This window comes from Lactuca virosa, chromosome 1, assembly GCF_052849685.1.
Source record: "Lactuca virosa cultivar CGN04683 chromosome 1, Lactuca_virosa_CGN04683_v6, whole genome shotgun sequence".
In the NCBI taxonomy this organism is placed as follows: domain Eukaryota; kingdom Viridiplantae; phylum Streptophyta; class Magnoliopsida; order Asterales; family Asteraceae; genus Lactuca; species Lactuca virosa.
The window spans coordinates 131,091,978-131,108,712 of NC_136426.1; positions in this window are offsets into that span (position 1 = coordinate 131,091,978).

Here is a 16,735-nt window from a genome sequence, read left to right on the forward strand (position 1 = left end):
AGTTATGGAACTTGAAGAGTTTTTTTTTAATTAAAACTACTTTAAACACATAAGTTATGGAATTAATTAGTTTTGAATATTTTCAAAACTTGCCCTCAAGTTTTGGAATTTGTAAAGTTTTCCCCATGAATACTTTAATTCCAAGTTAGCCCTTAGAATTTTAAAAGTTAAAATTCAACCCTTATACTTTATAGTATTATAAGTTAATAATAAATATATGTATAAGAGCAAGTCAGTCTTACCGTTAGTAGGTCTCATTCACGAAGCCGGTCTATAAGGGGGGTATAAGGTTACTGCCTATAAAATGGCAGTTTAATGGGTGTCCACTCTCACCCACCGCTTCCTTGACTGGTGGAGGGTCGTTAGCCGAACGGGTAGGACAAGGACTATAATTCTCCCTTCATTAAAAGTATTAATGATAAATACTAAGTAACTAAACACTTATAAATTCTCAATCTTAGTTACTTAGGAAAATGTGAATAAGGTGCTAATCCATGAAATTACACTTTGCACTTTGTTTAAACCGTTAGTGGAGCGTGTGTGGTTAACCGGCACACTAACCTGGATTTAACAAAGTAGGCAAAGGGTAACTTAATATTTATCATAGTATCGGTGGAGCTCGTGTGGTTAACCGACACATCGATTGAGGGGTAAATATTAAGGGTACCAAGTATATTTGCATGGTTACTTCACACCTTGTTTTGTGATCCTCGGCATCCCAGTCACAAAACCTGAAGGGCACACTCGAGATTGAAACATGTCATTGAAAAGTTCAATGAATCTCAAAAGATCTAGGAGTTTCAAATCCAATTAAAAACCTAATTACATTATTTTGTTTTTCATGGTGGAAATTGGTAAATCGTCATTTACCTACCTTCAACTATTTTATAACTCGGATTACGGCATCCCTCTTCCAGTTATAAATAGGTTGTTGGATCCTAGCCTTAATATTTCATATTGGGTGTTATATTAAGGACTTTAGATCAACTATCTTGAATATCTCCCAAAAGATGTCAAGTTCAGACATCTATGATCTTCCCAAATCTCTTGGAACTTTACTTCCTCCACCTCCTCCAATTATTCTCCCTAACCCACAAGTTCAAGGTCACTCAAGCCCTAATGGCAAGCAAGGTCTATGTGTGATCACATCTTAGAGATGAAGTCACATATTGACAAGCTGGGAGAGTTGGGTGTCAAAGTCTTGAGAAAGTTGGATGTTCAATCACTTTCTAAGTCACATAGTGAGTTCCTTTGGGACTACTATGAAACAGACTATGACATGAACCTTAATGGTCATATCTATTTGCTTGGTGCTGCTGAATCAGCAATGATTTGGAACGATAGTAAAGCAAATTTGATTAGAAGATCAACTTCCCAAAAACTTTATGGACAGTGACAATGGTGACACTGGAAATCCAGAAAAAACATTCTCTTCCCAATGGAAAGGGATTGGCCATAGTCAACCCGGTTGACCAAATGGTAAAGAGAAAGGCTAAGTCTGAGATAGTCCCATTACCAAAGGGTCCATATGTTTATTTTGCCAAAGGAAGGGGCGTTGATTGCAAAGCTGCCAAATTTACCTAAGGATGTTAAAGTCAATAAGTTTGACTCTACATCAGGTAGAGCCCATTATCTAACTCTGTTAAGTTCTATTCTGAGATCCTCATTACATGATGTGACTGGGTCACATGTTGATGTTTTAAGAATCAAAGAATAGAGAGAAATCTTAAAGGAAGTATATGTTGATTCTGATCGCGAAGGTGGATTTCGATCGCATCAGAATTTTGAGCAAGGAATAGATAACAACAATTTTCATGTGGATTGTAAGGATAAGTTTTTCCGCAAAGTTTTAAAATAAAAGAAAATTGTTTAATTTTATTTATTTGAAGTATCCTTACAATGGTATTTGTGGAAAATTGTTGCTTATATGATTCCACTGACAGCAATATTGGAAAATGGATTTGATTCTTTCATTTGTGGTAGTGTCTAAATTTACCAAATCAGGAAAGTTCCTCATCGCCCAAGTTTCAATTGGACCGAAACTTGGAATCATGCAAATTGAATAGTATGATGAATGAGAACTTTCAAGCATTGGAAAATCAAGACTAATTACTTGTTCACATGGATGTGTGAGTCAAGTGAAGGACTAAAGGGATCGAGTACACATTCTTGTGCACTGGTCATGTCCACCACAAAGCTCGTTAAGACTATTTGATTTACTAAAGTTTAGTAAATATGGTTATACTTACAAGTTTAAGTATAATTCTGAAACATTGGAAAAGTCTCAATGTATGGCAGAACGAATGAGAAGAATCAAATTAGGCAGAAAGATAAAAGTTTTCCCAAATCTGAAAGATGGGAGAGTACTTTAGTATCATGTTTTGTGATCATATTAATGATTTAAGAACCACATCACAATTGGTCTTCTAAGGACATCTTAGTGCATTCTTATGACTAAGAAGAGGAGTCATGAATTGTTGAAATGGTTAAATCAAGGAGATGAGTCATACTTCGTTTCAAAACAAGTCTTAGAGTCATACTCCAAGACTATAAGTTGAGTGGCATATCTTAAAGAAAGGTTTATAACACTTGTCAAATGTAAGAGTAAAAATGTCCTACTCTTGTACATTTGAAGTTGGTAAGTTGTGATGTTTTGGATTAAACAAAGACCAACTAAGGCCAATTGTGTGAAGTGTTTGTCTTGATAAAGAATCTGCACTATCTCTTGAATATTTGGCAAGATAGTCTTATATGTCAAGAGGACAGTGGGCGTCTTAAAGATCCTAAAAAGAATTTCAAGAACTAATCAAGAATAAAACCTGAGGTTCTTCACTAGCACACAACTTGAGATTTATAACCTATATGGTTGACATATTCTGTGCCCATTCCAGTTAAAGTTGGCTTTGCATAGGAGTTCTGAAAGTTCTCAATTGGTTGCATAACAACTTGGAAGCAATGGCAGGCCCTGTACTGCCAGGTGGCAAGAAGTTAAGATTGCATAAGTTCAGTCCATATGAGTTTAGATTTGTCATTATCCTTGTCTTGTGACTATGGTTTTGACGATTCACATGGATAAGAACACATACACCATAAAATCTAAGGGTCATAAGGTTTCTCTCCGATTCATGAAAATGATGGTGAGGAAACACTTCCACCAAGTAGATTTGAAGCAGATGGCAAAAGGTCTAAACAATTGAGACTATGATTACGGCATCCCTTTTCATAGTTCTGAAATTGTTTAGACACACATGCATGCTATCTAAGGAAAGGTGTATGATTTTGATAAAGTTTTATCAAAGCATCTCGTATCTGAAATCTGAACTTTGGTAAGGAAGTCAATAAAGTATTGATTTCTAGAAGTCCAGCTGATTTCTGAGTACATGTCAAAGCTAGTGGGAGCATAAGTGTTATGCTAATAATCATCATGTTAGTGGGAGCATGATAATTATTGTTAGTGTTGCAAGTTAGCAATGTTAATTATAAAAAACAAAAGTTTCAATTTGTGAGGCTGCAGGGATTGAAAAAGTTGTTTTGCTATAATTAAGGGAGAGGATATACTTCATTTCAGTTCTAAAGGCTTAGATTGAGACCTTAATCATCTTTAGTCAAGAATATATATATGAATTTCATGTTGGATTGGTTCAACTTAAGGAAATTCTATATATTGCGTTCTTAAAATTCGATTATGATTACGGCATCCCTCTTCATAGTCAAATTTTGAAAACATGGCAAATAAAAATATTATAGCAAAAGACTGGTCTAGAATCATGTCTTTATGTGAGACATCATGAATCGTGTACCATTTGCTTTGGGTACAGGATCGATTGCATGTGCTATAATATTTGTCATTTCTAAATTTTTCCAAATGCCCAGAGGCATTAAGAAGGGAAAAGGTCTAGAATTGGATATGACTAAAATGATTAAGCAATTGTCGAGGACAATCTGAGGTTTACCAAAGATTGGTTGCTCAGGGACAGTTGGAAGTATAGTGCTAATTTTTGGAAGGACCATATTGACATATTCTGAAAAGAGGCATCTCTTATTCAGAAGTGATAGTCAAAATGAGAATATGGAGTTGTCTCCATAGGTGGAAGTTATCTATGTAAGATTAGAAAACTTAATGCAAGAAGCATGTCCAAAACAATGTACTTTGAATATGAGACTTAGTTTCCATGGAGTTGATCTCCATTGGAATACCTTATAATGACTGTTGACAAGTCTTTGTGACTTTGTACATATTCATTACAGGAGGGTCAGTGCATATAAGTTTAAAATCTAAACAGATTTCGATAAATGATAGGAATTTGAAATTCTCACATTTTTCGATAAGGATTTGGGAGTGTGAAATTAGAATCATTGAAATTATGTTCAATTGGTTTATTTCACAAAGTAAGGATCATAGACAAACATAGAGTGCATAGTTGGTGTATGGCAAAGCTATTGTTTAAGAAAAATATAGTGTACATGCTTGGAGCATGGGACAACTAGTGTTTTTAATTCAAGTATAAAGTTGATAAAACCGAAACAATGAATAATGAGTAATCAGTATGGTGATAAATAAAAGTGTTTATTTATATTCATAGGGTTTGATACCATATTTGATTCATTTATTCTTGTGTTTCACTTTGCATGTTTTGACTTCCAGAATAACTAAGTCGCTCTTCCTGAATGATTAAGTTATTCAAACCATCCACAGTCGGTCATATGATGGAAGTAGATATGAATCAAGACTGTCATGGGTTGGTTTGTAGAGGTCCAAGTTGGTGGACAAAGTGGTGCTACAACACTCATGAGTGCTCATAAGTTCTGAGTATTGGATTCAACCCGCGCTCATTTGAATCACTTCATGGATTTTATCACGAGTGATCATGAGACGATAATATCTTATATTCTTCAAACCTAGAGATATTAGTTGTTACTATGAGTTGGTTGTACATTGATTGCACGAAAACGCATTCCGTAACTCGATGTTATAAAACGTGCCTTTGTGTATGATTCAACAAGTAATAGAACAAGCCATATGAGTCAAAGTTTATCCATTCCTTTTACCTTCGGGATAAAAGCGATATCTGTGGGCCCCTCGATGATTTAAAGATGATACATGTGAGTGCTTGGCCAAGCCAGGACTGATTTGATTTGTTCAATCAGTCAGTCATCATGAATCGGAAATCGGGAAACAACAAATGGACAGAGAGAATGATTGATAATCCATGTCTCAGTCCATATGATATCTAGAATGGAGGAATATATGATCCCTTATCTAATGGACAAGTCATTGACAAAGGTCAGAGTTCATCGACAAGGTCAGAGTTCGACAGAAGCTTTTGAGAGCTACGATTGCTGATCGGTTCCTGAAGTCATACGCAATAATAGTTTTAGACTTATCCAAGTGGGAGACTGTTGGATTAATGTCTAAGTCCATAACTATAATTGGTAAGACTTGACCCGACCCAGCATGGTCCATTTGGGTTGCATGGCATCATGCATTTGGATATACTATAATGAGAGAAATAACACTTAAGGTTGGTTAATATATTATAAGTTCTAATATATTAATAAGGTTATTTAATTAGTATTGATCAAGAATTAATTTGGAATTAATTAAGTGATCAAAAGGAGACTAATTAAATATATGGGTTGATTGTGTAAATCATTCATTCTTATATATGTGGGCTTGTGATCCAAGATTCCTTATGTTGGACTAAGTCCATGGGGTGACCCATGGATACTCCATGGAGGTTAAAATCCATGGAGCATAAGGAATGGGTAAATTTATGAGTTACATGGTGTAACCCTAATAGCCACCATATAAAAGAATCCCATGGCTCAAGAAATCGTGCACTAATGTGTGAATATGAGGGCTAGACGATTTCAAGGAGTGTTCCATTTCTCTCAAGTCATTCCATGTGCATTTGGTGTTGTGTGAACCATTTAAGGTGTCACACTTGGGGCACTAGGCACTCAAGCTTCATGGAGACAAGCTACATCAAACAAAGGTATGTATTCTATCCATTTGATTACCCAAGTATCAAGTATTGTATGCTAGATAGGGTAATACCTTGGAAAGTTCATAATTGCATGTATAATAGAGAAAACATAGATCCAAGGTATTTAGGGTTGCATGTACACTTAGGAGTGTTAGAATGCGCAAAACCCATCAGAAGTTCCTTTTGTTGGATTACTGTCTAAGCCCGTAACCATATTTGGTAAGTACTTGACCCGGTTGTGCATGGTCCTTTTGGGTTGCCTTCACCAAAGCAACTTGACTGGAGAAATAATAGAGAAAGAGGTTATTATGGTTTATTAATATATTATAAGAATAATATATTAAAAGATAAATCATATTTGTTTAGTTAATATTGTTCAAGAATTAATTAAGAATTAATTTTGTGATCAAGATGAATTAACTGAACTAGGGGGACTGAATTGCAATTATGTGATAGTTGGAAAGTAGGGCAAAGGATGCCCTAAGGGATAGGGTGGACGAATTCAAGGGGATAAGGCCTTAGAATTTGTCCAAGGCAATAATTCTAGAATTATCCTTGGGCTGCTTGGTGGCTAAGCAACCAGATAAGGATAAGGACTGAAACCCTAATCCCTACACCTATATAAGGACCCCTTGGCTTAGGAAAATCGGCCACTTGATCCTAGAAGTTCCTAGAGCCGATTTTCTGCCTCTCCCCTCTCTCTCTCTCTTGCCTCTCCATTTGCTCTTGGTGTTTGTGAGCCATTAGAGGTACTACACTTGTGGTACTTGCTTTCAAAGACAACAAGGTTGTGTTATTACAACATAACAACAAGAGGTATGTAATCCATTCTCCTTTGTAAATTTCGAAATTACTAGGAGCATGCTAGGGTTCTTCATGTGTTCATAATGTTGTGTAACTAATAGAAAAACATAGATCCAATTCTAGGGTTGCATGCACACATAGGATTGTTTGTATAAAACCTATCAGTGGTATCAGAGCCATCGGTTTTTTGTTTTCTATTAGCATTATACAAATGTATGAATTTGACACCTTTAGGGTTTATAGCCAATAAACCCTAGGAGGCATGATTTTCGAAATTAGGGTTCTTGAACCCTAAATTTCGAAATTGATAAGGGTTTCCCAAAACCCTTCCTTAGCCCCCAAGATTTCGAATTCTAGGGTTTGCAAACCCTAGGGTTTTCGATTTTGGCCTCCTCCCCAAGATAAGATCCTAAATTTTAGGGATTAGGATAATGCCTTATCTTGTAGTTATCTTTTAATTGTTTAAAATATGGTAATTAAAGATTTGGAATTATCCCATCCCATATTTTCGATTTTTAGGGGATTTAAGAGATTAGGTTAAATTAATTGTTTAATTTAAAAGATAATCCTTCAAGATTTGATAATTAAAATATATTGTTTATATTTGGGATAATTATTAAATCAATAGTTTTTTTTAATATTTAAAATTTTAAATTAAAAGTTTTAAATTTCAAAAATTTTAAATTGAATTAAAACCCTAGTATTTTAAAATGTTTAAAATACACCTTATACTATCATAATATTACAAGATTAATATATATATATATATATATATATATATATATATATATATATATAACTTAAAATGCTAGTCTTACCGTTAGTAGGCCTCATTCACGAAGCCAATCTATAAGGGGGGGTATAAGGTTGTGGGCTATAAAATGGCCATTTAATGGGTGTCCACTCTCACCCACCGCTTCCTTGATTGGTGGAGGGTCGTTAGCCGAACGGGTAGGATAGGGCGAACCCTTCCTCATTAAAAGTATAATGAATTATAAAAGTAACTAAATGTTTTTACAACAATTCCCAATCTTAGTTACTTTAGGAAAAGTGAATTGATGCAATTCCATGAAATTAGACTTTGCACCCTTGCTAAGACGTTAGTGGAGCGCGTGTGGTTAACCGGCAACTAATTGGACTCTAAGCATAGGTGGCAAAGGGGGTGACTCATTGTTTGTCATAGTTCGATGGAGCGTGTGTGGCTAACCGACACATCAAATAGGTGACTGTAACAATGAGGGCACCATGTACATTTGCATGGTTATTCACACCCGCTTTGTGATCCTCGACATCCCAGTCACAAACTAGAGGGGCACATCGAGATTTAAACATGCCATTGAAAAGTTCAATGAATCTCAAAAAATCTAGGAGTTTTCAATACATTTAAAACTTAATCTCTTTTTCGTTTTTCATGGTGGAGAATTAGTGAATCGTCATTCACTTACCTTCAAATTATTTACTTGTTAGATTACGACATCCCTCTTCTAATTTGTAAATAATGTTGTTGGATCCTAGCCCTAATTTCTCATTTGGGTGTTTAATTGGGGATTCATTTCTAATCAAACTTTGTTCTTTTCCTTTTCAGATGTCGAACAACAACAACAACAACGCTTCTGGTTCAAACTCCTCTGGCTCATTCTCACTCATGAACTTGTGAGGGAGAGTGATCTTTGATGGGTCCAATTTCAACGATTGGATCTGCAACATTTGGATGGTCACTTGTTACGAGGACAAATAGTATGTTCTCGATAAGAAGCTGAAGGAGATTGACCTCAACACTGCCTCTGCTGAAGAAATCGCGGCCTTTGAGGCCCACGAGCGTGATGCCATGAAAGTCCATTGCATCATGCTAGCGACTATGACTGCAGAACTCCAGAAGTCCTATGAGGACATGTACCCCTACGAGATGCACCAAGATCTGCTGGACCGGTACCACCAAAGCGCTAGGCAAGAAAGGTACGAGATCATCACTTCGATGATCACTACCAAAATGGGTAATGGAGAGTCCCTTACCGCTCATCTGCAAAAGATGCAGAGATATGTCGATCGCCTGCTAAAGTTGAATGTGAAATTTGATGAAGAGCTGGAAATTGATATTATCCTTCACTCCTTGCCTCCCTGCTATAGCCAGTTCCACATGACCTACCACATGAACAAGGAGGAGGTCTCTTTGAGCAAGCTTCAGGGCTTGTTGAGGACTGCTGAGAGCAACCTCAAGGACAAATATGTTGCATCAACTCCAACTCCCGCTGCTGCCCCTGTCTTGGCAATAGGACAAGGGAAGGGTAAGAAGAGGAAGGCTCCCTCAAAGAGCCACCACAAGGGAAAGTCCCAAGATGGTACCTCTTCTAGTGGAACCAAAGTTGGTTCTGCCAAACCCAACTCTAACCCTAAGGAGGCAGAGTGCCACTACTGCCACAAGATAGGGCATTGGAAGAGAAACTGCCCAGAATATCTACAGGCCATCAAGGATGGGAAGATCAAGCCGTCTTTCGCAGGTATTTACACAATTAAATCTAATGGTTCGTCACATGCTACTTCTTGGGTTCTTGATACAGGATGTGGTTTTGACATATGTTCTGATTTGCAGGGACTAAAAAGAAATAGGGATGTGGAGCATGGAAGGATGAATCTGATCATGGGAAACAGAAGATCGTCGCCTGTCACCAAGATTGGAGTTTATTCCTTAGTGCTTAGTAATGGATTAGATTTAGATTTAAACAATTGTTGCTATTCGCCAGATATGACAAGAAACATCATTTCATTTCATGGTTTATATAGACAAGGTTTTAGATATTCATTTGATAATGAAAGGGGTTTTATTTATGCTTATCTTAATAATGTTTTATATTTTGAAGCATTACCTTGTAATGGAATATATGAGACTGTGATGGTTGTAGATAACTTAGGAAATGATGTGTTGTGTGTAGATTCTTCCAAAAGTATGGATAAAGCATGCTTGTGGCATTGTCGTCTTGGACATGTCAACAAGAAACGCATAGCCCAACTCCAAAATGATGGAGTGTTGGAGTCATTCGACCTTAGGGACGATGACGTGTGCGAGTCTTGTTTACTTGGAAACATGACCAAGTCACCCTTCACTGGCACTTGTGCGAGGGGTGAGGGTTTATTGGATCTCATACATACAGATGTATGTGGACCCTTTAGATCCACCACAAGGGATGCGAACCGCTTCTATGTGACTTTCACAGACGATTATAGCAGATATGGGTATATCTACTTAATCAAGCACAAGTCAGAAACCTTTGAAAAGTTCAAATAGTTTAAACAAGAAGTGGAGAATCAGTTGGTCAGGAAAATCAAGATGCTTCGATCTGATCGATGTGGAGAGTACCTAAGTCTTGAATTCCATGACTACCTCAAGGAATGCGGAATAGTTTCGCAATTGACGCCACCTAGAACACCGCAGTTGAATGGTGTAGCTGAGAGGCGTAATCGAACCTTTCTAGACATGGTTCGTTCCATGATGAGTCGTGCTTCACTACCTATCTCATTCTGGGGGTATGCCTTAGAGACTGCCGCCCATATCCTTAACTTAGTCCCTACGAAGAAGGTTGCCAAAACACCTCACGAAATATGGACAGGGAAGGCTCCCTCGTTGACACATATCAAGGTTTGGGGTTGCGAGGCTTTCGTAAGACGAGAGACTCACGACAAGCTCAAACCTCGTAGTGAGCGATGTATTTTCATCGGCTACCTGCAGAAATCCTTTGGATATCTCTTCTATAGACCGAGTGACAATGTTGTCTTCGTTGCGAGGAGAGGGGTTTTCCTAGAACGAGAACTCATAAGCCAAGGAGACAGTGGGAGGCAAATTGATCTTGAAGAGCTTCAAGAGTCGAGCGATGAAGGAACCTCTAACACTGGCGCTCAACCAGAGGAGGAAACTCCGGTTGAACCGATTGACGAGTCCTTATCTCTTAGACGTTCCAAAAGGGTTAGTGTTCCACCCCAATTTTATGGCTTTCATATTACTACAGAAGGGGATACGTTCATTAGTGATAGTACACTAGTAAATCTAGATGAACCTAACAGCTATAAGGAAGCCATTGCAGGCCCGAAGTCTGTGAAATGGAAAGAGGCTATTGACAGTGAGATTCAGTCCATGTATGGCAACCAAGTTTGGAATTTGGTTGACAATGTACCAGGTCGTAAGACGGTCGGGTGCAAATGGATCTTCAAGAAGAAGACCGACATGGATGGGAATGTGCACACTTATAAGGCGCGATTGGTTGCGAAGGGTTTCACTCAAACTCCTGGAGTTGACTATGATGAAACCTTCTCACCAGTTGCGAAGATAAAGTCTATCAGGGTGATGCTGGCCATTGCTGCATTTCATGACTATGAGATATGGCAAATGGATGTCAAAACCGCTTTTCTTAATGGGAAGTTGGCTGAGGATGTTTACATGGCTCAGCCAGAGGGTTTTGTCAATGCGAAGCATCCTAATAGAGTGTGTAAGCGTGAGAAGTCCATTTATGGACTTAAGCAAGCGTCTCGCAGATGGAATCTTTGTTTTGATGAGAAGGTCAAAGAGTTTGGTTTTCTGCGAAGCGAGGATGAATCATGTGTATATGTCAAAGCCAGTGGGAGTATAGTTAGCTTACTCGTATTGTATGTCGATGACATACTACTCATAGGAAACGACATCCCGACACTGTAGGAAGTTAAGTCCTGGCTCGGGAAGTGCTTCGCTATGAAGGACCTCGGAGAAGCTGCCTATATTTTGTGAATAAGGATAATGAGAAACAGAAGTAAGAGACTAATAGGACTTAGTCAGAATACTTACTTGGACAAAGTACTAAAACGTTTTAGTATGGAGAATTCAAAGAAAGGGGAATTACCAATCCAAAGTAATGCCAAGTCGAGTAAGACTCAAAGTCCGAGTACTGAAGTCGAGATAGCAGAGATGAGCCGAGTACCTTACACTTCCGCAGTTGGCTCGATCATGTATGCTATGACTTGTACTCGCCCTGATGTGGCCTTCTCTTTGAGCATGGTCAGACGATATCAAGGGAACCCTGGAAAAGCACATTGGATCGTAGTCAAGAATATTTTTATGTACCTTCGGAGGACCAAGGAATGGTTTCTAGTCCTCGGTGGGAGTGATGACTTAAAGGTGCGAGGGTATAGTGACTCCAGTTTTCAGACCGACAGGGGCAACTACCGTTCGCAGTCGGGTTGGGTCTTTACCCTTAATGGAGGAGCAGTGACTTGGAAAAGTTCCAAACAGGGAACCGTAGCTGATTCAACGTGCGAATCAGAGTATATAGCGGCGAGCGAAGCGTCAAAGGAGGCGATATGGTTGAAGAAATTCATTGGAGACCTTGGAGTTGTGCCAGCCATACGAGAGCCTATGGAAATTTTCTGTGATAATGAAGGAGCGGTTGCCTTGACCAAGGAACCGAGGGATCATGGTAGATCTCGACATATCGACAGAAAATATCATTTTATTCGAGATCGGGTGGAAGAAGGACTCCTCGTAGTAAAGAGGGTATCGTCGGAGGATAACCCAGCAGATCCCCTTACGAAGGGACTGAGTAGGGTTAAACACTTGCAGCACGCTAGGAGCATAGGGCTGAAGGACGATATTAGTTTAGATTAGATAGTTTAGAAACGTGTAATAGATAAATGTAGTTGACATTTGATGATTAAATAAAATGATATTATTAGTAAAGTTACTGTCTCATGTTAATTGTTTACCTATTGTTTCATTTTGCATGTTTTGACTTCATGAATAATAAATTTATTCAAATGGTCCACAGTCGTTCATATGTTGGAAGTAGTTATGAATGAAGACTGTCATGAATTGGTGTGTAGATTTCCTAAAGTGTGTTAGACATAGCAAAAGTTTGCTACAACGTTCATGAGTGCTTATGAACAAGTTTTGAGCATTGGAATAAACCCACGCTTGCTGGAATCACTTCATGGAATTCATCACGAGTGATCGCAAGACGATAATATCATATGGTCTTAAAACCTAGATATATGGTTTATTGTTTGCTAGTTGGTTGTGCATTGATAATGCGTAAACGCATCAGTAACTTGATGTTATAAAACACATTGTTGTGTATAATTTGATTAGTGAATAGTAAATGCATATAAGTCGAAGTTTATCTGTTCCTTTTATCCTAAGAGGGTAAAAGCGATATCAGGGCCCCTCGATGATTTTATTTGACTTATGTGCCGGGCCCGATCAGGACTGAATTGATGTGTTCAATTAAGTTCTATGTCAAACGAATCTGAGATCGAGAAACAAACTGCTGGACAATAAGTATGACTATGTTCCATGTGATTGTCCACACGATATCTAGAATAGAGGATCATATGATCCCTTATCTAAAGGATAGGTTAATGATAAGATCAGAGTTCGACAATGTCTTTGAGAGCTACGATTGCTAATCGGGTTCTATTTGCATTTATGGTTACTAGACTTATCCAAGTGGGAGACTGTTGGATTAGTGTCTAAGCCCGTAACCATATTTGGTAAGTACTTGACCCGATTGTGCATGGTCCTTTTGGGTTGCCTTCACCAAAGCAACTTGACTGGAGAAATAATAGAGAAAGAGGTTATTATGGTTTATTAATATATTATAAGAACAATATATTAAAAGAGAAATCATATTTGTTTAGTTAATATTGTTCAAGAATTAATTAAGAATTAATTTTGTGATCAAGAGGAATTAACTGAACTAGGGGGACTGAACTGCAATTATGTGATAGTTGGAAAGTAGGGCAAAGGATGCCCTAAGGGATAGGGTGGACGAATTCAAGGGGATAAGGCCTTAGAATTCGTCCAAGGCAAGGATTCTAGAATTATCCTTGGGCTGCTTGGTGGCTAAGCAACCAGATAAGGATAAGGACTGAAATCATAATCCCTACACCTATATAAGGACCCATTGGATTAGGAAAATCGGCCACTTGATCCTAGAAGTTCCTAGAGCCGATTTTCTGCCTCTCCCCTCTCTCTCTTGCCTCTCCATTTTCTCTTGGTGTTTGTGAGCCATTAGAGGTACTACACTTGTGGTACTTGCTTTCAAAGACAAGAAGGTTGAAGATTCAAGTTGTTATTACAACATAACAACAAGAGGTATGTAATCCATTCTCCTTTGTAAATTTCGAAATTACTAGGAGCATGCTAGGGTTCTTCATGTGTTCATAATGTTGTGCAACTAATAGAAAAACATAGATCCAATTCTAGGGTTGCATGCAAACATAGGATTGTTTGTATAAAACCTATCACCTTTAGTTTAAGATAACATTGAAGAAGAGATTCAAGATGAAGTGGAACATGAAATTCAAGTTAACATTCAATAAGAAGTTCAAGATAATGTGGAACAGGAAATTCAAGACAATGCAGAAATTCAAGTTAGGAAGAGGACAAGAAAAAGTTCAGAAAGAATTACAAAGATTATGCTAGGGAAGAACATAGGGAAGAAAGAGGGAAGCAGTAATGAACACCCACTGGAGATTTGAATTTAATGTCTTGTTTATATTTTTGCACAACTTTTGGTATGCATGTTTTGGAATCTTGGGTCTTGTAATAGCTTTTGGCACAATAGGACAAACTTGACACATCTTTTGGAATATTTTGGTACTTTAACATCTTGGGTCCTGTATGTTTGGGAATCTTTTTTATTGTAAGGTACTTTAACATCTTTATTTAAGTACATGTTTATTTAGATGTTTGTATACATTACATGTTTACTGTATTTAATAGTAATGCCATTTGTGATGTTTGTAATGCCATTTGTGATGTTTATAATGCCATTTGTGTTCCCTGTCTTTAACATCTTTTCCCCAAGTTCATTTACATGTTTGTATACAATTTGATCATAATACATCAAGTATTAAACATCAAACTTTAGTCATGATGCATCAAAATTATGCTACATTAACTCAAACACATGCTTTAGTCATAACTTTCATTACATACAAAACTACATTAACTCAAACACATGCTTTAGTCATAACTTTCATTGCATACAAAACTTCATGAAGTACATGATTTAGTCAGAATACATCAAACAGGATACAAAGAACACATCAAACTTTAAAAACGACATCTTTAACATACAAGAAAAATAACACAAACAATGCAACTTTATAAGTAAACAACTTCCACTTGACTTCGTCCAGTTCTTGTCTGAAAACCAAATCACAGCTCTTCTCTTCTTCCAACTTCTTCCTGCATATACTAATTTCGTTTTCCAAATTTCCAAGATTCAATGTTAGGTTGTAGATTTGTCCCAAATCACTGTTCTTCTCTACTTCGTACTCATCCTCTTCCAGCCATTCCCAGAAATTACATTTTGGAGTTCTTGCACTCTTAAGGAAAGGATAAAAAAAAGTTAAATTGAAGAGAAGATGAAGAAGAAGATTCAGTTAGGGATGATTAAGAAAAAACATATTTACCAGAGAGTTTTGAAAAACTCGAATTTTTTTTCCTGGATTGTCGGGTGTTCTTGAAATCTTCACACGCGATGGCATGTTGCACTTACATGGATGTTTAGCTTGCAATTCGACATTGCGTTTGGAATAGGCAGATGAAGCAGAAGAAGAAGTCATTGTCGATCTAGGGCTTTAACAACAAACGAACAATATAACACCCTTTATATAATGAGGTGATGTGTAATATGCCACATAGATGCCATGTATTATCTTGTGTATGCCACGTAATTTTCTTTTCCCTTTCTTTTAAATGAGTTAATTTGAGTTACCGGTTAAAATGGAGGTTAGCCGATAATATTGATATAATTTAAACAGTTAAAACAAGTTAGTTGCTTTCTTATGTATAAAAAAAAGAAGTTGCCAATATGTGAACACGGATAACAGGTAGTTACCATCCTAAGTCATTTTCCCTTGTTAAGCCAACAAAAAATGTGAATGAACATAATTGTCTTAAAACCCAATTTCATATCAACCATCGTTAAGCCTACAAAAAAATATTGTCATTTATTAAAGGATGTAATGACTGGTGTAGTATTCCATGGAAATATAACCATTCAAGATTTCAGTTCCCGGTTCAAATTTGACATTTCGTACTCTTAAGTTGGGCATGGAAAAATGCAATGTATTAAGCTTTTGAGGGTGTCCATGAACAATTATTTTCAAGTATTCTCATGTATTGTCATTATATGAGGGGGGAAGCATAATTAGGGAACTTTTTATCGCTAGACGCATTAACTAAGGTCGACGGAGTCGTCGGCGGGTTTAGATCGGTTTGGGGCGGAACCGCCGGTTTGTCGTTCCTTCTCCGGCGGGTCGAGCGGGATGCATGAATGATGAAGCTGGAACGGATTCACCAATCCGTGAATCGTTCCCTCTATGGTCTCTACTCTTTCTCTAGTATCAAAAGATTTACAACATGTCACTTGAATTGAAGAAGGTGAAGAAATAGAAACCCTAAATCGAATGAAGAGAAAAAGTGTGTGTTGTTCCTTTTGAATGAATATATATATATATATATATATTGTGGTATTAGGTTATGTCATAATCTAGAACATGTATACAATCCATTTAGCCATATATATATATATATATATATATATATATATATATATATATATATATATATATATATATATATATATATATATATATATATATTAGAGATGACAATTGTTGACACGACACGACAAAATACACGACATGAAGCGAAATTGTGACGAAATTGAAATTCGAATTCGTGTTCGTGTCAAGTGTAAAAAACACGAAGTCGTATCGTGTTCGTGTTCAAATTCGACACAAAATTGACACGATTTAGCATTTATTTGTCGTGTTATGTATGATTAAATATTAATTAAATAAACTAATTGTTATATTATGTTATCTTTGTCGTGTCGTGTCGTGTTTGTCGATTTTTAATTGGTTCGTTTTCGTGTTAGTTAAAAAAAAACAGGACATCGTCATTTTTATCTACT